Raw genomic sequence first — 24,578 nt, forward strand, 5'->3', positions numbered from 1 at the left:
ACAGAACTAATTTTCCTTTCTTTTGGAGTTCTAAGGTAATTTCTTGAGATGCATACTTAATAATTAAAATAGTACCACTGACAGAGATTTCTATCTGTGCCTGGTAGATTGACAAAAATTAAAATGAACTGGGTTTTTTTTGTTGTTACAGAACTGAAATATTGTCAGCCCATTCATATCCCTTGGGTTGTCCCTCCTCTATCTCTCCCCTATAGGAGTTTTGATGTATTTCACCTAATCTCTCCAGATTTGAATCATCTTGTTGTTTATTTTTATAACAATAGCACATATTTAGAAGAAAGCTGCCTGGGGTTAATAGTATAGTCTCTATCCTTAGAAAAAAGGTTAAAAAAAAAGTTAACTAGATCCTTAAGGAGTTAATTTCATGACCTTGGTTCTACAGTAAATTATCCTAAATCTAAGGCCATGGCAGATATGAAACATATAGGATTACTTAGTCTGATTACTTAGTCTAAATTCACTAAGCTTTCCCACTAATTGTGATTCTGTTAGATATGAATACCTTGAAACCTAACCAAAGTTAGTTTCTTCTTGATGAATACATATCAGACTGATCTCTCTGACATTATTTTCTAGATATGTAGTGAATCATTTTTCGATTTAATATTCATCTCTTTGTTTAGCAAAAGTTTTCAATATTTTATGACCCAAATATTTTATTGAGTTTGTTTTTTTTTTTCCTTTCCTTTTGAAATGCAGTGTAGCATATAAGGAGTGTTGATCTTGGAGACAGAAAGAAATGACTCTCATCTCTGAATACTTTAAGGTCCAGTGAACATGGGCAAGCTTCTATAAGTCTCAGATTCCTCTTCCATTAAAAAAAAAACCCAAAAAACAAAAAACCCACTGAAAACAACATCTGTAGTGTGAATTTGTTTTGAGGCTCTCATGTGATGATTTATGTTAATTTTTTTTGGCAAATTTAAAACTTTATGTTAAAGTATATCCTTATTGTTCTTGATTTGATGATGATGATGGACATAAAGAAGCAGCATGACAATGGAAAGGCAATTAATATCAGATTAAAGAAGGAATGGGCTCAAATTTTGTTTGGAACATAAAGTGTATCCAAAGGTGGTTGTGCAGTTCTGACTTATGAAAACTTAGAAGGGCACATAGGCTTTAGTAGCACCCTGAATAATGACATTGGCTTAGTAACTTGATCTTTTGGAGACACAGGATACCTCCAAGGCTATAAACTTGCAGAAACTTGTAAATCTGCCTTTAAATAGTTCCTTATACCTATGGAATCACAGGTGTGAACCTGAAACTTATGATCCTCTGTCCCTAAAAGAACTGACCACTAGTTGTGACAAAGAAAACAAGTATGAAAACAGGTCTATGGAGAGTAGAGCAATGGGTACAGCCAAGGATTCACCTTCTTTCCACTTAGTTAAAGCTGTTTCTACAATTTAGTTATATTTAAAAACTCATATTATGTGTGTATGTAACCATAAGCATGCTCTTAATATAAAGAAGCAAATAAATTGACATAGTCATGCCCTCAAAAGCATAGTTAAATCCTTAGGCAGTTGGGGTCAGGGCAATGACTGAACTCACCATTTGTATGTAGCCAAGATAAACCTCTAAATTCTTCCCTTACAGATAATTATACTCTTCCAAATTGTATTAAAAAAAAAAATTTTGCCTTTTCCCAATGGTTAGTGAGTCTTTGCCAGAGCAGACCAGCTAGCTTGGTTACCAGTGAGAAAGGGAAACCCACCTGATTCTGCCTAAGAGAAGATTCAGCTTTGTCAGTAGCTTTAATGAGGTGATCCAAGAACATTTGAAAGACCAATGAGAAAAAGTTATCAGTGTCACAATTGTTCACGTTGTTCATATAGTAAACTTCAAAAATCTTCAAGACTCCTCTTCTCCCCATTTATGGTAGTTCATTTCAAGTTAGCATTCAAAAAAATGATCATGGATTATATTTTTATCATTTCTATTTGTTGAGCTGAGTGGAGATGTGATTCAGTGGGAACATTCTGTGTTTATTATTTTTTTTAAAAATTTATTTATTTAAAGCAATGGGGTTAAGCGACATGTCCAAGGTCACACAGCTAGGCAATTATTAATTGTCTGAGGTCAGATTTGAACCCAGGTACTCCTGACTCCAAGGCTAGTGCTCTATCCACTGTGCCACCTAGTTGTCCCCGCCATGAGTTTTTAACAAGGAAATAACAATAACATTAGTTCACATGATAGAGTACTTCACTATTTATGAAATCTTTTAAAGTTGTCTTATTATGATCGAGTTATATACAGTATAAGCAGTTGTTTTACAGTAATTACTAACCAGCATCCAAATTGAAACCTTGATTGGAAAGATAAATATTATTTTATTTATTTAATATTACTTTATTGTGTTTAGAAAGCTTTAGAATCTTGTCAAAATTAGAACATTTCAGAAAATGAATTTATTTGATTACATCAGCCTTTTAGAACATGCCTTGTTAAAAGTGCTGCTAATACCTTTCATATATTAACCACCTATCCCTAAAGACTTATTTATTATTATAGCCTAGATAAGAATTTTATTTGCTATCATTCTTATATATCAACAGGAAGTTATCAAGAAATTATGATTTCTCTTTCTTCCCCTTTTATTCAGTACAAAGTTTTCAGTAATGATGTATGTATAGTATGTATGTACCATAAATATAGATATAGATCTGTTATGAATTCAGTATAAAAAGCTGATGTTCTTAGTTTTATGTCCCTCATACAGAATTGGCAATTAAGATCCTGCTTTGTTGAGGCAGTAGTGTTAACATCAAAAAACCAGGAAAGATTTGGAAAAACCAAATTTAATGAATAGGCAATGTTCTAGGTTTTGTTTTCTTTGTTTCTTTTCTTCTTCCTGATTTGGAACTTCATCTTCATAAGTTAACTACCTAAATAATAATAGAAAAAAATTTATTCAAAGCATAACAATTAAGATATTCAGATTGTACCACATATTCATTTCAGGTTTTGTAATAAAAATGAAGGTTTTGGGTTCCAGTATTCTAAATGTAACATTTGACTAAGATTCATCAAAAAAAAGTAAAACATTAAAAATGTACTCTAAAAAAGACACTATGCTAAATACAAAGACAAACAAATGCAATGGGTAATATCAAATATAAGAGGGAAATATGAATTGAAGAACTATGACAGAGAGGTGAAATGTATTCTACGTATTGAAATGTAAAGGGACAGCTATGTGGCACAGTGGATAGAGCACCAACCCTGGACTCAGAAGACCTGAGTTCAGATTTGACATCAGACACTAGAAAACTTAATATCTGTGTGACCTTTGGCAAGTCATTTAATACCATTGTCCCACAAAAATGAAACCAAAAAACAAAGAATTGAAAGAAAAGATTCACCCTAGTATTTGTATGTTAATGGAGAAGGAGGACTGTGAGTTAAGTAAGCTTTCAGAAAGAAATCAAAATTTTAGTTGCTTCTTGAAGATTAGATAAGAAGGGAACAAACGGAGATGAGTTAGGAGCATCATTTTGGATAGATTTTTTCTGATAAATTATGTGGAAAAATAGGATAGAAATAGCAGATGAAAAAACACAGTATACATCCAGGGAAAAATATTTTTTGTGGAAATACAGGTGTGATAAACAAGGGGATATAAGGGAAAAAGACAGGAAAAAAGTGAGAAAAATTGTAGGTTTTAAATACTAATCTAAGGAGTATGGATTAAATCTGAAACATAACAATATTTTGCATTTTTAAAGAGGAATGTTATATGATAAGATCTATACATTTGTGAAGATTAAAATGAAAACATTTCATGAAATGGATTAGAAATGGGAGAGAAAGTAGGAAGAAAGAGAAATTAGTAGTTTTTCACATCATTTAGAACTAGAGATAATAATTAGATTATGTTGTTGGGTTAATGAAATATAAACAGGAATAGATCATTGAGAGTTCAGTAACATGGAAGAGTCAAATGGAATTATGTAGTTTTAGTCGTGATTGCATAACAAAATGATGATACCATTAAGGAAAGATAAGGAAGTAAAAATAACCTGACAGTATAGGAATGAGTTCAGTTTGGTAATAAATTATTTTTGAGGTGTTGTATAGTCATAGAAGTGGATATATAAACATAATAGCTCATGTACTATAGTTCTTTAAGTCAAAAATCTGTATCTGGACCTATATATATGTAATTCATTAATTTCTTTGATCATTTTCTACCTGCCAATGTAAGCTAAAAGAAAAGTTTATAGGGGAAATACTGAATAGAGAAATATGCTTTATAGTTATTAATCTGGATCTTCCCCCACCCCAATCCCATTGGTCAAGTTATGAGACCAGGTCAATGACCTTTTAGTAAAGTACCTTGCCCCTCCCCAGCAGGGACTCAGTAAATCACTGCCCTCCAAGCACAAAAGCCCTTATCAACAAAATAATGGGTCCAGGCCTTAGCCTTCAAGGATTAAGTCTTTGAGCTACACTCCTCATCTACATACCTATCCTTATCTCTTCTCTGCTATCAGAGAGGTATGGCTCCTACCTACATTTCCCTATTTCCTTCTTAAAACTCAGCTCAAGCTTCTGCTCCTCTGTCTTTGGATGGCAACCTATTCTGGGACTTTTATGTACTACTTATCTTTTTCTACTATTTATACTGCTAGTTTTTCTGTGAAGCTAGTCAGCTCAGCCTCTCACTCTTTCCTCCCTCTTACTTGTCCTTGATGTTCTCATCAACCCACCTTGGTGGCTATTTCTTCTTTTCTTATCTTCATTCCTTTATCTTGCTGCTTCTCTAAAGAACTTAACTTGTAAACATTATGTAGTAAGTTGGGAAGTTTATGGAGTAACTACTGAATTAAAATTTTAGCCTTTTCTTACTCTCCTGAGTTAAACAGTTGAATTCTTCACAAAAGAAGAATGTATCCATTCTAAAGCATCCCCTTCCCCAAAGTTCATTTGCCTCTCTTATCATTTCTGATTGCTATCCATGATCATTTAGTGATCATTTATTTGTTAGTACCTTATATCTTTGTTGACAAAATGGAAGGAATATGGGCTAGATCAGGGCTGTCCAATCTTAGCTTATCTTAGGGCTACATTAAAATAAAATAATTATTCGGGGCCCACACCACAATAAAAAATACAGTAAACTAATATAATAGGTATTTTATAGACTTACCTTAGGTTTAGCTAACACTGCGAAAAGTCATGCACTTTTAACTTTTTAAAAAACTATTCATTTATTTTCATCCATATGCATATATATATATATATATATATATTAAGTTACAAAATTTCCTTCCACTCTCCCATCTAACAGTCAGGTTAGCATTGTACATTTTTGGATAAACATGTTCTACATATTAGTCATTTTTGGTATTGATATAGGCCAAAGATGAAGAGAATTGTTAATGTAGAAATTGGATGAAGATATAAATTGACTCCCACCTACTCGTGAGATGTAAATTGACTAGAAGTAGAGAATTATTATTGTAACAGAAACAATTTGTAATCTTAAAGGCTCCTTGAGTGGAGAAGCCCCCATTCTTGATATACCATTGATTGTTTAATGTACAATTTGGCTTCAGTCTCTACCTAATTCCTGGTCCAGTAAGAGAAAAGGAGTTCACCTTTTGCCCTCTGGATGAGAGGCAAGACATAAAAACCTGGGTTGGACTCCAGCTTAGGGCCACAGTCTTCTCTGACCTGTGGTCCAGCCAATGCTGCTTGGCTGTTCCTTTATCTCTCTCTCTTTCTCTCTCTCGCCCCCTCTCTCTCCATCCATCCATTCCTATATCTTGTAGTCTTTTTAATAATTTTTTGTTTTATTTCCGCCCTTGCTTTCTCAAGTCTGAATAATCATTCCTCATAGGCAGAACTAAACTCAAAGTAGCCAGTGGCTACAGTATGAGGAATTAGGATTAAGGGAAAGAGATACATGAGATACTTTTTTATAAAGTGTGCATCAGATTCTGAAGGGTTGGCTTTTCTTTTTTTGTTTTGTTTTGTTTTGTTTTGTTGTATTTTTATTCCTCTGGATGGGGATACATTCACCCATAGCTGATCTAGTACAGTTGTCCCAGTTCTCTGAACTGCTGAGAAAAGCTGCTTCTATCAAGGTTATTCATTACACAATGTTGTTGTTCATGTGTACATTGTTCTCTTGGTTCTGCTCCTTCAGCTCAGCATCAGATCCTGTAAATCATTCCATGCTTCTTTAGTTCTTTTAACTTCTTACAAAGTGGGTCAATGCATGTCATCAATGAGGCAGGCAAAGCAGGAAAGCAAACACAAAACAACAAAGTGATAACACAGCAGTATTAAGGTAGATGCATACTGACTAATCTGCATTGTACAGATGGGAATGTATCCCAATCATCCATTTAAAATTCCATAAGATATGTTCTGGCTGTAATATTGCTTAAAAACATCAAAAAAATTAACATAAACATAAAAAGATTATTTATTAATGATAAATTTAAAAATGTAATACACCTTCCATGCAAATTATTATTTTATTTTTTTTCTTCTGAAAATAAAAACTGGGTGGGCCACATAAAATCACACTTTGGACCACATGAGGGCTATATTTTGGACAGTCCTGGGTTAGATGATAATTTGGGCTAGATAATGAATTATAAATGTTTGAATGACCATGATCAAAGGATAATGTTTAATGAGTCTAGAAGCTCTCTAGGTGATTACCTTAGAGACTGTCAAGTCAAGTTAACAAGTATTTATCAAATGCCTCCTATATTTTAGGCAATATTCTAATTCTAATATTCAGTCCTTTAATCCTATTCTAGTCAGTATTTTTAGTGGCAGTATGAGTTAAGAGAGTATGGCATAAATATCAAATTTTCAGATGACACAGAGCTGGATTGGGTAATTAATATGTTGAGTCAGAACCAAATCTAATAAGATTGTGATGGGTGTGTCACTTTGAGGTGGTGCTGACCATACTTTGGCTCAAAGAGTCAGGCTTGTGACACAAAGTAGTGGGGTGGAATTATATAAAAGAGAGAAGACACAGAAAAGGATGGTCAGTAGTAATTAAGTGTTAGCCTTTAAAATTACAAGAACTTTAAAGCAAAGGTTTAAAATAATATAATAGAAAAAAATAGGTTAGACAGAAAGTATTCTCTGAAATTTATCATTAACCTATAGGTGGAGGCAATTTATACAGCTACTAATTGAGGTTAACAAAGTAGACAAAATCTTAAACTTGCCTGGATACCATTCTATTATTTGATATCAAAGAGAACCAGGGGGAAGTAGGTGGTTCAGTGGCTAGAGAAGGTTGGGAATGGGAATCTGACCTCAGATACTTGATATTTACTAGCTGGATGACTTTAGGCAAGTCATTTAACCCAGATTGCTTGCATCCAGGGCCATTTCCAATTGCCTGATTTATATCTTACCACTGGATCCAGTTGACTCTGGAGGAGAAAGTGAGTCTGGTGACCTAGAACAGCAACCGCCTCACTCAAATCTAATTCATGTGTTTATCATGACATCACCTCCCTGATGTCATAGTGTTTGAGAACATCATTATGGTCTTTTAAATACCAGGAGGGTAGGGTAAGTACTCTTCTCAAATTATAAAGGATGCAATTCTTTTCTGGATTAAGGAGTGGGACAAGTATTCCTTTCTAAGTTAAGGAGGACACATTCCATTCCTCTCAATAGCTAAGAAAAATGGACCTTTGACCAGAAATCATTGTAAAAAATATTCTTTGACTGGAGCAAGTAGACTTTTCATTTCTCCTTTAGAATTGTGCTTTGGATGGATTTTATTAGCTGGTCAAAACTATCTATCTCAATTTAGCAGTCTCTGTTGTAAACAGACATGCTGATTTCAAATGAGAGAGATAACTAACACAGAGCTGGCAAAGTTGAGGTCAGGGACAACAGTAGTATATACCTAAGGGTTGGCTGCCTTCTTCATTGCATGTTTAATATTTTCCTCAGCCCTTGCTGTGAACCATCTGATTTTGAACTGGAATTAAGCATTAGTATTTTACAGTTGAGAAAATTGCATTAGGTTAAATGACTTGCCTACTGTCAAAACAACTAGCATGCAGAATTGAACGTGGGTCATCCTAAATCCAAGCCCAGCACTCTAAATTACTCCACTTATCTGTCACTAAAAAGAAGTGTCAAGACTTTGCATGGACATAGTATGAGGAATCTTTCAAAAAATATGTTGATACCTTTTTTTATTTTGTTTCAATTCTTAATTAAAGTACTGGTAATATGTAAAAGTGCTTCAATGAGACACCAATGCAAAAGATGAATGTAGAGTTTTTCAAGCAAATTGGGTCCAGAATGGAGAGATTTGATTGGTTGATACCTGAGAGGTTTGATTTCAGGGCAGATATAAAATTTTATGTTAGATTTTTAGAATTTGGTATGGACCTTACATAGGAAAGAACAAATTGATGACTAACCACCAGCATCCTGAGGATAATGAAGTGGAAGGCAAGAAATTCAAATTGTGAATCTGTTGAAGAACATTTTAAGCCAAGTCTTGAGTATATTTTTAAGGAGAAAGGCCAAAAGGGGCATGGATAGTGATAACAAATATCTTCAATTGAGAGAATTGACTGAAATTTACTATTTTTGAGCAATTTTTGTCCTTAAACTGAAAATTTTCCTTCACCTTAGGCTAATACTTTCATCTTTTCTTCCTACCCCTAGTTTTAATTCCTTTTGCTAACTTTTGCTGCCCTGTCTTTTTGGCTGTTTCTATGCATGAATTATAATCATGACTAGGGCCTTTCCCTTTTCATTGCTATTACAATGTTATTAAATACTGCTTTGAGTTGTTGAATATATTGCCAGGGACCTAAGTAGCTGAAGGAGACAGCAGAATCTCTTTTTGTGAAAGTTCCTGCAGCTAAGAGACACACTCTTTATTTTAATTCCACCACTATAAAAGGCATGATAAAATACAGAATCTCATTGACTGATAGATCTTGAGCATCAAAAATGACTTAGTTTGGGTGAAACAAAGATAAACTCCACTGAATAAGATGGTCATAAAATGTCTACCTGCTCATGTTGGACAAGAGAGGTACAAAAATAAATTAGGGTACCTTTTAAAGAATCAAAGATGGATATTTCTTTGTCAGCATTTTTCGTGATTACACAAATAAGCTTCATTACTGCTAAAAAAAAAAGAACATTACCTTAAAGTTTGAGGCCCACTATAAAAGCCTGTTCTTATAACCTCTTATCTACTTAACCAATATTGATGCAGGGGAATTAGGGCACAATGAAATATTGTAATCTTATAAATGTTGGAAAGAAGTTTCTATGATTTTTTTTGTATTATTAAAAGTGTTTAAATCTTATAATTATATACATATATATAATATATATGATATATATATATATATATATATATATATATATATATATATGGAAGTGATTTTTGTGATCTTTTTTTTTAAATGTTTCCTTTTCGACCTTTATTTCAACCCTGGTCACATGTTTACCTTTGGGTCAGGTGCCATAGAATATCACCTTAAACCAGGTGATACAGCCACCCCTCTAAAACCAGAAGTCGACCTGACCCCAAATAAAACCCTTTTCACCAATCTTGAAGGGGCATTTGAAGGAAATCTGATCCATGGCTAACTCTCTTACCTCTAACAGCTTATTATACGTTCTTACATATGCCTTTGCTATTTGATTAATCAGCAGCTGCACTATTTGATTTAGACTATTTCCCCCAACCCCCACATGGCCTTTAAAGAATTCTTAACATCTCACTTTCTCAATCCCCATGTGGCTTTTAAAGAATTCTTAACTCCTCTCACTTAACTTTCCTCTCATTTGTCTTTGAAGCAACATTTTAATAAATCCATTTTTTGTTTAACACACCCTGCCCCCATTCCTATGTCAGAAGGTTATGAAGTATTCACTTAGAACCAATCACCTGACTTCAATATGATTTATGTAAAATGTCAAATTGATTAATATTGATAGGCCTAGTGTAAGGGCTCAAATGAATTATTTCTCACAGGAAAGACAATGAATTCTAGAATTCTGTAGATCTTTGCAGTCCTATAATTTTGTTTTGTTCTCTTTCCAGGATTTTCAGTTTGTTATTGTAAGATCTTTTTAGAACATATATTCTGCTGTCAAAACTTTTGAAAACCCAGGTCACCTTCATAATGAAATGAGACAGCAGAATGGGATGGCTCAGAAATGAATGACATTTTTGGCCACAATAATACTAAAAGTTCATCTGGTAAGTGATAAAGGTTGCCATCAGACTCAGTCCTTAAAAGTATTATAGTAACTATTTTCTCTATTAAACTCATTATCATTTCCTATAATCTACTGACATAGATGTAATTTTCTGTTCCTATGTTCTAGTACTTTATGATGAACATAATTCTACACATGTTAAAATAATGAATAAGCAGGAAATGTGGAGTTAATTGGAAAGGGACAATAATCAGTTCTATACCAGAAGAATACTTCCCACCCCATTTACCCCATGAGAATGTTTTTGAAAATATATTTTTTCCAAGAGATTCAGTAAAGAATGACCAGTTCTATTCTGTATTCTATCATAATGGAAAGGAAGAACTATTCATTTCTCTGCCAATATTAATTTTTCTCCTGGAAATAGTAGGATGCAATATATTATTTCAAGTACTTTACAAACACTAAAAGAAAATCTTTCTGCATAATATTTCAACTTTAATCAATTTTCTTAAATAAACAAATAATTATTAAACATTTTCTGAATTTAAATTTCTTTCTTTCCTTAAAATACAGACACTAAAAGAAACTTGAGGATAAAGTTATCTGTGATAGTAAAGACACTAATTTGGGATTGAATCATTAAGAGTAGAAGAGACAGTTTTAATATTGAGATTTCTAGTTGCTCTGATTTTAGAGACAGCCTCTTGTTCACCCCACTAAATTTTGATAGAACATACATCTAATTGAAATTGCTGAGGACTCATTGGTTAGAGTGTCCTTATATCTTTCAATAAGAATAAGTCAGGGGCAGAGCCAAGATGTTGGCAGAAGAATAGCCTTTCCTAGGAGCTCTCTCCAAAATATTTCAAAAACCTTAAAATTCACTCTAACTAAATTTTTGAGAGACAGAACCCACAGAAAGATACAGTGAGGCAATTCTCCGGTCCAAGATAACCTGGAAAATAGTGAGAAGGATCTGTTCCACAAGGTTGGAGGGGGACAGCTCCCTGGAGTACAGGATCTTCAGCCTTCTGGGAACAGCACCAAAGCCACCTGGGTTCCTGGAAGCCCCAACTCCTGGCAGCCGAAGCAGTTTCCTGACTTACAAGATCAGCAGGGAGAAGTCTGCTGAGCAAGCACAAAGCCCAGGTCAGCACGGCTCTCCTCAGTGCAGCCACAGCCCTCAGTGCCACGCAGATCCCAGGAAATGGAAGCAGGCCCACAGAGCCAACAAGCAGGAGCCACCAGGTAACTATTCCCTGAGTGCTCAGCCCACAGAAGCTAAGGGAGTAGAGGGAGACAGCTGAGGTCTGTCCCCTGTCCCTGGGACAGGACTCTGAGGCCTTGATAACATTCAGACCCTGGTCACAGCCTGGGCCCTTATAGAGCAAGGACTTTCCTAATAGCCCTGGGGCAGAGGGGTGAGCTTGTGGTCACTCACAGGCCTGGAGAGCAGTCAGAGCCTCCTATAAAACCTTGAAGGAACTGAGGTCCTTGCAGGGGTGTCCCAATAATACTTAAAAGTTCAGGAAGCACCCCAAACCAGTCACAGAGTGGGGAAATGAGTAAACAGAAAAAAAAAAGAAGGAAACCTGACCATAGACAATTACTTTTGTGCCATGGAGGATCAAAACGCACAATCTGAAGATGAGAAAGTTCAAGCTTCTGCATCTAAAGACTCCAAGAAATATAGAAGTTGGGCTCAGGCTATGACAAAGCTCAAAAAAGATTTTGAAAATCAAGTAAGGGAGATAGAAGAAAAATTGAGAAGAGAAATGAGAGAGAGATGCAGGAAAAACATGAAAATGAAGTCAGCAGCTTAGTCAAGGAGATCCAAAAAAATGCTGAAGAAAATAACATATTAAAAACCAGTTTAGGATAAAACAGTTAAAAAAGTCATTGAGGAGAAGAATGCTTTAAAAAGCAGAATTGGCCAGATGGAAAAAGAGATAAGAAAGCTCTCTGAGGAAAACAAATCCTTCAGAAGTAGAATGGAGCTAAAGGAAGTTGATGGCTTTGCAAGAAATCAAGACACAATAATTCAACCCCAAAAGAATGAAAAACTAGAAGAAAATGTGAAATATCTCACTGAAAACAACTGATCTAGAAAACAGATTCAGAAAAGATAATTTAAAAATTATTTGGCTACCTAAAAGTCATGATCAGGAAATGAGCCTTGACTTCATTTTTAAAGAATTTTTATAGGAAAATTGCCCTGATACACTAGAGGCAGAGGACAGAGCAGAAATCAAGGGAATCCACCTATCTCCCCTGGAAAGAGATCCAAAAAAAAAAAAGCAATCCCTAGGAATATTAAAGCCAAGTTCTAGAACTCCCAAGTCAAAAAGAAAATGTTACAAGCAGCCAGAAGGAAACAATTCAAATACCATGGAGCTGCGGTCAGGATCACACAGGATTTAGCAGCATTCACATTAAGGGCTCATAGGGTTTGGAATATAATGTTCCAGAAGGCAAAAGAGCTTGGAATGCAACCAAGAATCAACTACCCAGCAAAACTGAACATCCTCCTCCAAGGGAAAAGATGGATTTTCAATGAAAAAGGGAATTCCAAATATTCCTGTTTAAACAACCAGAGCTGAACAGAAAGTTTGATCTTCAAATACAGGACTCTGGAGAAGTAGAGAGAGGGTGGATGAGAAGGGAAAATTATGAGGGACTTAATGATGATGAAATTGCATGTATTCCTGCATGGAAATATGATAATGATAATACTCATATGAACTTTCTCATTTAATAGAGCAGGTAGAAGGAGCTTTTATAGATGAGGCACAAGAGAGAGCTGAATTTGAAGGTATAATACATTCTAAAAATGGAGTCAGTGGATGAAAGGGAAATGTACTAGGGGAAAGAGAAAGGAGAGGTAGAATATGTAAGATATTTTATGTAAAAGAGTCAAGAAATAGTTTTTGCAATGGTATGGAAGTGGGCGAAGGTAAGGGGGATTGAGGGAGCCTTTATTCTCATTGGAAATGGTTCAGAGAAGAAACAGCATACACACTCAATAAGGTATAGAAATCTCGAAGAAAATGGAGAGAAGGGGGACAAGGGGAGGGGAGGGGGCATGTGGGCAATAGAGGAGAGGGTAGATCATAGGAGAAGGTAATCAGATATAACACATTTTCTTTTTTACTTTCTGCAAAGTGGTGGGATTGGTTGGCTTGTCCAGGACCATGTGGCTGGGTGGTTGCTGGGTTTCTGGGGTGGGATGTGGGCCTGGGGTCTCTTGGCCCAGGGCGGGTGCTCTAACTGATGTGCCATTTGGCTCCCCCACAGCACATTTTAGAAGAGGGACAGAGTGAAAAGAGAAAGAAAATATAATAGATGGTAGTGGAGATGAATGAATGGAGGGACATACAATCAGCAACAGCAACTGTGGAAAAATATGGAGGTAACTTCTAAGATGGACTTATTTTAAAGAATGTGATAAACCCAAGACAGAGTTGATGGCATCAGAACACAAAATGAAACACTTTTTTTTCTTTCTTTCATTTTTATTTCTCATGAGGTTTTATATTTTTGTTGGGGGAGGGGTATTATGTTTACTCTTACAAAAAGGATATTTTAGTAATGTGTAAATAAAGAAAATATTTTGTAAAATAGAATAAAAGCTAGTCTACCTCACCCCCTATTTTTGACTGACTTTTTTTACTTCAGATGGTAAAGCTATGTGATTGTGATGCAGGGAAATGATGTAGAGAATTATGAATGTAGCTGTAATGATGGTGGAATCTATTGATTGTGGAGGGCTGTTTTCCCCTGAGATGTAAGCTGACCTTGATTGCTGATTGTATCCTGTTGCTCCTTGACTCTTTTGTTTTGTATCTTGTCCCTCATTTTCCTCTTCATCTAGTCTTGGCCATAATGCTAGTGTGACAGGAAATGACATGTTGAACTTGGTGGTTAAGCACCTTGGGACAGGAAGGACCTTACCATAGCTTAGCATTAGAAGATACCTGGTTCAAGGTATAAAACCACTCCCAAAGCACTGCCCCATGCCCAACCTACCACAGAAGAGTATTTAACAGGAAGCACCACAGTTTCTGCCCTTCCTTCCCACCCCTTTTTCCTCTTCTTCTTCGACTCTGGCAAGGTGAGTTTTTCTAATGCTTTCTTTTTTTCCAATTTATTTATTTATTTTCATCCATTTGTACATGCATATTTTAAAGTTACAAAATTTCCCTCCACCCTTCCTTCCCACCCCCCTCCCCTCAGCAGAGAATAGCAAGGTTAACGTTTTACACACATATTTTGTTAAACATATTTACAAAATAGTAATTTTTGGCATGAGGGACTAGGATTAAGGGAAAGAGATATATAAGAGATACGTTTTATAAAGTGTTCATCAGATTCTGAAGGTTTGTTGTTTTTGTTTTCTGTGTGGTGTGTTTTGTTTTGTTTTTCCCATTTGGTTGGCGATAATATAGTCCATAACCAGTCAAATAGAATTGTGCTAGCTCTCTAGACTGTCCAGAGGAGCTGCTTCCATCAAGGTTGTTCATCTCATAATGTTGATGTGTACATTGTTCTCTTGGTTCTGCTCCCTTCATTCAGCATCAGTTCCTTCTCTAGAGTCTGACCCTTTATGGTTTCTTATAGAACAATAAGATTCCATAGTATTCATTTACCATAACTTATTTAGCCATTCCCCAATTGATGGGCATCCCCATCTTTGCCACTAAAAAAGAGTTGCTATGAATATTTTGGAAAATGTAGGACTTTTCCCATTTTTTACAATTTCTTCTGGGTATAGTCCTAGAATTGAAAATGCTGGGTCAAAAGGTATGAATAGTTTTATTGCTCTTTGGACATAGTTCCATATTATTCTCCAGAAAGTATGGATCCATTCACAATTTCACCAGCAATGCATCAATATCCCAATCCTCCCACAACCTCTCCAACATTGATCATCTACCCTTTTTCCTCATTTGGGCTAATCTAATAGGTGTGAGACAATACCTCATTGTTGTTTTAACTAATGCTCTTTCTTAGGCCACGTGGAGCACCATGAGCCTCCCCAAGCCAGATGGCCAGACTAAGCCAAGCCTCATGGCTGCCTCTCTGTCTCTCTCTATCTCTCACGTTTACTCAAACTTCAACTAGTCTATCAATAAAGTGGCTACTGCTTTTCTAGGAGTTTTAAGCTTTATTATTTGTAATAATTTGCCATAATAGCTTTAACATCTCAGAGAGTGTATGAATTCATTTGCCTTTTCAGTGACCCCCAAATTCCTGTGCTTATCTTGTTACTCTTGATCCCATCAACAGCAATTGGACTGTTTTGTTCTGCTTCTTGCAAAACTCTTACTCTTAACCTTTTATTACTAAAGGGAGGGAAAATGCAAGAAGGATATTTATTATTTGGGCCTTTGACAAATTTCATGAATTCCCAAATGAAGACTTCTTTTTCCCTTACAGTTCTGTCTATAGGTAACTAGATGTATAATGGATAGACTCCTGGACTGGAATCAAGAAGACAAGTTCAAATATGACCTCAGACACATTCTAACTCTTTTACTCTGAGGAAGTCACAGAATCTCTACCTGACTCAGTTTCCTTTTCTGTGAAGGGGGAATAATAATAGTACCTGTGAAAATTACTGAGTTTTTGATCTCCACAGAGGAGGCTGTTAAGATTTCACAGATCTCTACTAGTATAGTACATCACAAAGTCCGGGGTCTCTGGGCTATTGGTAAGGCTGAAAGGCACAAAGCTAGATGCAGCAATGTGGGAGTGAGACAAAAGGGAAGATAAAACAATTGATCTGACCAGTCACCAAACTGGAAGAGTTCTTTTAATCCGTTCTAAAGATATTAGAACTGAGACTAGACCTAAACCAGCTCCAACAGTCCAGGTTGACCCAAGGTGCCTGGCCTTTCACAAGTATGCAGACTTAACTAGGTTCATGCACAGTAATCCATACACCCCCTGTGATGACTGAGGCTCATCAGCATAGCATGTGTCACACGACCAGGGTGGGGGAAGAATGGGGTGGGCATGCCAATTAGATTGTACCCCAGTTGACTCTGACCAATTGCTGGCTCAGAATAGAGGAGTAAGCCTCTCACACTGTACATGAGACAGGACATTGTCACAATTCGGGGTGCTCTCTACTAAGGGAATGGCCTTTTTCTGCAGGAGTGTTTTAGTAAAAGAACGCTTCAGTCACTCTAGGCTAAGTTTCATTATTTGGAATCATGTGAACCTACTTTTGGAAAAAAAGGTTATGATTTCACTCATTTCTAATAGCATCTAATTCCCCCAGGGTTGTCCTGAGGATAAAATGAGATGCTATTAGTAAAGCACTTTACAAACTTTAAAGCACTGTATAAATGCTAGTTATTAGATGACCTCTGAAGTCCCTTCAGAGCATAAGATATTTTAATAAAGAAATAAATTATATAAAACTTGATAATACTATTATTGAGTAAAGTAATTTCAATTCCATATGTAATAAATTTATTCAAGCCTATGTTTAAAAGAGCTTTATCCTTTGCTAAATTTTTCCAGACTTCACTTGCCCCATGATTCTCTTCCTTTTAAGATGTAGAAGCAAATTTATACTATACCTTCCAAGTTCTGTTGACTGAAATCAAAAGTCTCTTTTTCAAATCTCAGGTTAATTCTTAGACTAGGAAGGAGCCTGTGGAGAAAATTTTCGCATATGGTTCTCCACCTACATCATGTCATAGAACTTAACTATTTGATATCCTTTTTCCTTCCTTTTTTAAAATTTCATGTATTTAAGGTAATGGGGTTAAGTGACTTGTCTAAGGTCACATAGGTAATTATTAAATGTCTGAGGCTGGGTTTGAACTCAGGTCCTCCTGACTCCAGGGCTGGTACTCTATTCATTATGCTACCTAGCTGCCCCTCTTTCCTTCTCAAGCATGCACGTGCACATACATACACACACACACACACACACACACACACACACACACACGGGTTTTCCCAACACTTAAAAAGAATAAAATCCTATCCTCAAAATGGGTCATTCTCAAAGTTAAAGAACTGCAAGTAAGAGAGGAAATTACTGAAATTGAAACAGTGATTAGAATTGATTTGAGGGACAGAAATAGCCAAAGTGTTTTCATGTAGATGGATGACTGAAGTAAATGGGATTTAAATTTCTTTGGAAGCAAGGAGGTTGAAGAACCTTGGAGGTAGGACAAAAAGACGGATGATACACATGCTAACACATACACACAAACATATACACATGTACACACAGAGTATATTCCTTATATTTAGATTTATTATTTATATTTTATTTATTTATATTTAGATTCTTCTGTTGACTTTTAGTAATCTTTCATTCAGCTACATATACTTTTTTTTAAACAAGGCTCTTTTCCTTAGAATGTTGGTTTCAGTGCATTTCTGTATATCAAGGATAATATCAAAACTTCACAAATCATATGGGACTCAACATTCTATACAGTTCTGAGGAATCCTTATCAGACAAATTTAGAATAAAATCCAATTTAGCTATAATGATTCATGGTTGACTGAAAATATAGAATAATCTTACCTGTATGAAAATAGTAAAGGTTAAATTGTCAATAAAATGTTTGAGCCTTATGTTGGTGAAATAGCACAATTTAATAAACTCAAGTCATAACCATTCAGTGTCTTAGGTAACACACCATAAAAATGCACTGTGTAAATACAAATGGGAAAGACACAAGATAAGATTTCAGTTACTGGAGTTATGATTTGATTTCATTTTGAAAGAAATTTGAAAAACCATCCCATATAAGTCTAATAGCTTCTATTAAATTTGATTACTTCTGTATTGTGTCAGAAATACATGCCATCAGTGATTGCATCAGAAAGAACCTAGGGCATTAACTTTATTTAAAAACAAGATTTGGAGGTCTATTTGTTTCTTCTGCTTACTTAAAAAGGTGAAGTGGAAGACTTTTTAAATGCAGGTCTTCTCATTTTTTTTCCTCCTTCTCCTTTAAAGAACAAATAGGAGTTGTCACTACACACATTTGTAGTGTATCACTGGTGATTTTGTACTGAAGTAGTACAGAATATCCTGCCTTTGCAAGTTTAACTTTTCTCTACTCCTTTCCTGATAACGGTAGTAAATATCATTCTAATACTTAAAGAAAAGGAAGGTATAAAAAAAAAGATGTGATTGGGTGGTTTCCAGATTTAATATATAATGAATCCATTATTAAAGTTCCAATAATTCAATTATTCAATATTAATGGCTATTCACTTTATTAAAATTAAAAAGGGGCAGCTAGGTAGTGTAGTGGATAGAGCACCAGCTCTGTAGTCAGGAGGACTTGAGTTCAGATGTGATCTCAGATACTTAATAATAATTATCTGGTAGTGTGACCTTGGGCAAGTCACTTAACCCCATTGGCTAGCAAAAAAGTAATTAAAAAGCCATTAATTAACTCTTGGTATTTTCTGTCTCCTTCCATTTCCTGATTATCCTTTTAAAAAAATTCAAATGGTATCAAATTTATAGAAAATGATTTATTAAATAGTTCCAAATGTAAGTTCCCCAATTTTTTTTTGGCAAGTCAATGGGGTTAAGTGACTTGTCTAAGGTCACACAGCTAGGTAATGGTTAAGTATCTGAGGTCCTTTTTGAGCTCAGGTCCTCTGGACTCCAGGGCTTGTGTTCTATCCACTGCATAACTTAGCGGCCCCATATATTCCCAAATTTGACATATAAAATCTATATCTATTGCAAGTGGTCATTTTTGGTCAGAGCCCACATGCTTATGCCCATACTAATTTATTTTCCTTTTCAATGAGATTTACTTTTAGAAAAGTAATCTTTATTTGGCATTTCAGTTTTTCTTCTTTAAATAAATGTATAAAGAACCCTAGTGTTTTTGTGTACAAAATAGAAGTTATTACTTGTTATTTTCCTGTTTTTTAATATATGTATGAATGGATTGACTTTCACACATACAAAATTGTTTTAGGAAACTTAAATTTTTTTTTATTTTAATGTAAGATTTCTCTTTCTTCCATTGTACCTAATCATTTTCATTGAATATACTAAAATTTCATATAGTTGTGGGGGGGGGGAGGAGCAGGTTTGAGCAGGGAGTCAAATAGAAAAAGTAAAACTCCATTTTTAACAGTTTCCTGCTCAAGTGTGTGTGTGTGTGTGTGTGTGTGTGTGTGTGTATTTAACTTTAGATTATAAACTCTTTGAGGAAAACTTTCCATAAAACTTGCTCACTCAGTAAAATTGTTAGCCCATTCAAATACTTGCTAAAAATTCTGCCTATGTAGCAATCCTCTGAAATGTCAGTCTTGTAAAAAGCAGTGGTCCCACAGAAATTTGGCCTGTTGGGGAAACAAAATGTTCTTTGAGGGTCTATTAGCTTATCAAAGAGCTGCCTAAGGCTCTTGTCTTTTTCTTTAGGTATCTTTGATCTGCCAATCAAACCGCCAGTTACATTTTTCTACCCTCAGGCTACTCTAGATTTATTCTACCCTCTTCATTTTTCTATTGATGACATCACTGCCACCCAAATTGAGAAGGATGCATAGGAAAAATTTAGTCTGGGAGTTATCAAGACACTATGACTACCTTCAGTCTTGAGCAAGGCAGGTGGAAACAAATGCACTTGCATTCCTTATTTAGATCTTGATGTTTTATTTTGCCATCTTAATTTTATGTGTTTTCTTTATTGGGAGTGATAGCGAAAGATATTTGGATTAGACCTGTGTTAAGAAGATGGTTGTTAGATATAATTTCACAATATTCTACCCTACATTCAAATTCCTGCTTAATATCTGTAAGAAATGGGTACTCCCCCTCTTTATTATTGCTTTTTAAAATATTCATTTGTTTACCCTGACAGCTGCTTTGGCACATCTAAATGCAGACGGCATGGGACTACTAGCTTAAAGCAACAGTACTATACTTCCAGCCGATTATTCACATATTTCTACATTCAGAAAGATGTCTCTGCAGGGAAGAACTCTTATCTTTTCCATTCCACACATGTTTAAGCTTCTAAATTTTGTTCTTGCCAGCAGAGATTTGCTGTAGCGCACATAATTTGATGTTTGAACTTCACCTGTTAATGACATACATCATGCTCAAGGCTCAGAAAGCTCACTGAGCTCATTTTTATTTTAAATTTGGCGACTTGTGCTTAGAATGCGTGCCTAGGGAATGGTGTTTCTTGCAACTTGTAATGACTATGTGAAAGGTGATACTGATGTGATGTTAGATGGAAGTTCTGTTTCAAGCTGTCCTTTATATTTATTCCCATCTCATGTAAAAAAGGTCTTTTTTTCTTTTACTTTAAAATAGCCAAAGGCTCTCAATAGATCCACAAATTGTTATATTGTTTGTCCATCTAAGGTACAGTATTATATGTTTATCTTTTCTATTGTTACTATATGAGATGAGAAATTCCTAAAGGAAAGGAAAATGGAACTGGAATTGACTTTGGATGTAAGAGAAAGTAGCTAAATAAAATGAGGGTTATTTTCTCTCTCTTCTTTCTCTTTAAAATACAAGTCTCCCTATCTCCCTGTCAGTAAACCTAAAGTTCTATAATAGTTAACAGTTGAGTTACTACAAGTTTTGGTGACTTCCACATCAAAGAAAAATCCAAGTCCTTTTCTGATGGACCATTTCTTAGAGATGTTGCAGAAGAGTTTTTATGTAATATGTAGGGAGAACTGTTAAGCTTACCTCTAACTCTGGCACACTATTCATTTTGTTGCAGGAGAAATTAGTGTCCCCAATAAAGATTGAGAACTCTTGTGAAAATGAAAGAATTCATTACTAGCCCTGGAATTGAAATAGCTCAGAATTTATTTTATAAGCCTGCAAAATTCACAGATTAAAACAAAGGACTAGGCAAGGTACCTGATGGAAAGAGGGAAAGGCAAGGCATGAATGGGCTGAGACTTGAGTGAGGATCCTGCCATGGAGAGGAGGCTTTAAGCTTGAGAACAAAATTTTAGGTAAGATTTCCTGAGCATAAGAGAAGAAGGAATAGAGAGGCCATAGCTCTTCAGAGGTGTAGACTGGGAGCTTGTGGTTCTAGTTTAGAGAGAATGGCCATCCTTCTGAGGAAAGAAGTAAAAAGAGAGATTCTCACCAGTGAGATGTCAAAGTTAAAGTCCAAAGAAAGTTGTTTTTTTTTTTTAACATTTCAGAGGTTACAAAGATCAGTAAGATTACAGGATTTAACAGTGGAAAAAGGATTACAACATTTTTTTTCAAATTATAATATTTCCTATGGCCATGATTCCCTATATCAATTTCATCTTATATATAACCATTAAAGGATCATTCTTAAGAGGAAAGCAGCCCTTATTTTATTTGTAGGTCACCTTCATTAGGCACTGTTATTATCCTTCTTTTCTTCCAGACTTTTTGTTCTTTACCAAAATTATGTTTTTTAACATGGTTTCTTAAGCAGAGAAAAGACTGAATATAGATAATTGTGAAGGGCACCAGAAGTACATCTAATTCTAAAAGAATTTATCCAATGCTATTTGGTTACTTCCCAAACCAATTCTTCTGTCATATTGTTATCTTTACAAACAAAATCTTAAAAAAATAGGGTTGAAATAAAAGACAGAAAATATGGGTTAGACATTAAGTTTTATTCTCTAGGATTTACCATTAACCTATAGGTGGAGATCATTCTAGTAGTGACCTTCCCAAGCTGAGGGAGATCAGAAAACTTATACAGCAGCAAGGGGAGGAGAACAGAATAACAGGAGTAGACTAAACCTTGAACTTCTCTGGAGACCATTCTATTATTTAACATCAAAGAAAAGCATCCTTCTACAAAGCTATCTTGCCTGTGGTTAGGCAGGTACTCTTTTCCAAGTCTACTAGAGGACACATTTTTTTTCCTGGATTAAGTAGGACTGGACAAGTCTTCCTTTCAAAGTCTAATGGAAAACACATTCCATTCCTCATAATAGCTAAGAAGATCAATCTTTGACCAGGAAAATAGTAAAAACTTAAAATAACTGTTATTCTTTGACCTGATCTAAGTAATTACTAGGGGAAAATCCTTAGACTTGAAACTTAAATCTCAGACTGTCAGTGGATCCTTACCAAGACAAGCCTTTCCATGTGGTGCCAAATATGGTATAAAAGAAAGTAAAATGTAGTTAACATTTTTTGTGCTTGAGGCAATATTCCTAAATTCCATGCTCAGGTAAACACATTCTCAAATGATTTTTAGTCTCCAGTTGGGTTGAAGATGAAGCAAAGATCCTCCTATTCTACCAAAGGAGCGAATGTAGATCAGCAAAGATGTAGAGCAGCAAAGAAAAAATGTCATCTGGTAGTTTACTGTTTTAAGATAATTATTCTTATTAGTAGAATATTAAACTCATTTTTTTTCTGCTTTTGAGGGAATGTAATTGGCTCTTGTACATTAAATTTTTATTCTGTGGGACAAATCCCACTTGCTCCACTCCAGTTACTTTACCTTCCTTATGTCTTCAGGGGAAAGAAAGTTAATTAGGAATTGCAGAGTGACTGATCCCTGAATTCAAGAAGTGTAATAGCTGGTTAAGTGGACAAATGGTCAGATAGTAAGGTATTGAGGATAGCAATTGCTAGACTACAGGGCTGAAGTATCTGATTTTATCAAGGTACAGATTAGTATGAATATTAATTCTGTTACTTTATTCAGATTTATCCTATTCAAAGTATACTTTATTTATATTTATGCTATTCAAATTATTCAAAAGTCCTTGTAAAATATGGTAATTAGTTCCAAACCAAAGAAAATATGAAGTACAAATCCAAATAATGCCACTATCTGGGATTCAAAAAGAGCAGTATTTTTTTTTTCCTGGTAGAGATCTCTTTTGTAAAATTGAGACTATCAAAGTTCAATTGACCAGAATAATTCTTTGCATAACTATAGGACCTAAACTAATACAGAAGGCAATTTACAATGAATTAAAGCTACATTTTTAGTTTTGAGACATCTACATTCACAAAGTGGTCAAATCAGTTGCCTATTATTTATAAGTTATGACTTATGCTATTTTTCTGGAAAAAAGTTTTATAGAGATTTCTTAGATAACTTGGTGGAAGAGTGAATGTAATTTACAAGTGAATCTAACAGAATGAGGGAGTTATTTACTAGAAGAAACTATTACAATAAAAGAATTGCCTCATTTACATACTAGGTTGTATAATTTGTGTATTTTCAAGATTTTCTGTGGTTTAGAATAATCTAGGCTTGCACTTTCCTCCATTAGTCTGAATAATCAATAGTTGGCTGTAATTAGAAATTTAATGACTCCTGAACTGAAAGGCATTTTATGGCTTGTGGACTTGCCAATGAAAGGAGCAATCAAAGAAGCTGTTTAGAAAGTTAACACATATTGGCAGAGCATCTGCCATATAAGAAAAAATTAAATTTAGCAGTCAATTGTCCTATAGGTAACTTCACATGTTCCATAGCATAGAAATCAGACCTTCAAAATGAAGGTCAGAAAGTTCTATATTTATGAAATCATAAGATTTGTAGACAAGGAAACTATAGGCCAGAGAGGTTAATGGACTTGCCTTATATTATTCAAGTTGTATGACTAGTAAAATTTGAATCTCAGTTTCTGATTCCAAATCCATTCTGCCCTTTAAACTATAAAAGTATAAAGCTGATAAATGTCTTCATTGAATAAATTTATTTTTGTAATATTGAAAAAGAGGCATGTGCCATGGATGTTATTTTCTTCTTTTCATTTTTATTCATTTCCTAAATTATCTATGTTAATTAATATCTATAATTGATACAAAATTTGTATATAAGTTAAACTTTTTATTGCTACTTTTGGTAGGTGTTTTTCAAGAGTAGAATGATACTACCCCTACTAAAACCCTATCCTAATATTTGTTGGGGGTTAGAGGTAACCCTAGAACCCTGACATTTTCCTGCTTATTTTATTGTTACCTTTTATTTTTGAATCCATTGCTATTACCCATTTATAAATTCTTCCCTCTCAATATTCATGAACAGAATTATAGATTTACAACTAAAGTAAACCTAAGGCAGATATTTTTATTGATACGTAAAATAGCAGTATATGTTGGTCTAGAAAACATATCAGTAGATCAGATAAGAAAGTTTAAAGAATCTTAGGACATCATGGCAAAAACATAGTAAAGTACTGTAGTCTTTCATTTACCAGAAGGACTGTAGTTTGATCTTATTCCATTGGTTTAAGAAGTATGTTCATCTTTTCAATAAACTAACTTGACTTAAATGGGTAAAGGTAGTAGATTAGAGTAGGAGTAAAGAGGAATGATAAAGGGCAGTTTGATGTCTCATTCTATCTGCAATCCTTAAATT

At 34.9% G+C, this 24,578-nt stretch overlaps 1 long non-coding RNA gene across 1 annotated transcript in view; it reads right to left on the reverse strand.

Annotated features, from left to right (window-relative positions):
* Nucleotides 1–2,842: 2,842 nt before the first annotated feature.
* LOC141491851 (uncharacterized) overlaps nt 2,843–24,578 on the reverse strand; it is a 78,638-nt gene continuing 56,902 nt past the window's right edge. Inside the window, exon 3 of the long non-coding RNA XR_012469793.1 lies at nt 2,843–2,918. This is a non-coding gene — a long non-coding RNA (uncharacterized LOC141491851). The remainder of the gene's footprint in view (nt 2,919–24,578) is intronic.

This window comes from Macrotis lagotis, chromosome 6, assembly GCF_037893015.1.
Source record: "Macrotis lagotis isolate mMagLag1 chromosome 6, bilby.v1.9.chrom.fasta, whole genome shotgun sequence".
Classification (NCBI taxonomy): Eukaryota; Metazoa; Chordata; class Mammalia; order Peramelemorphia; family Peramelidae; genus Macrotis; species Macrotis lagotis.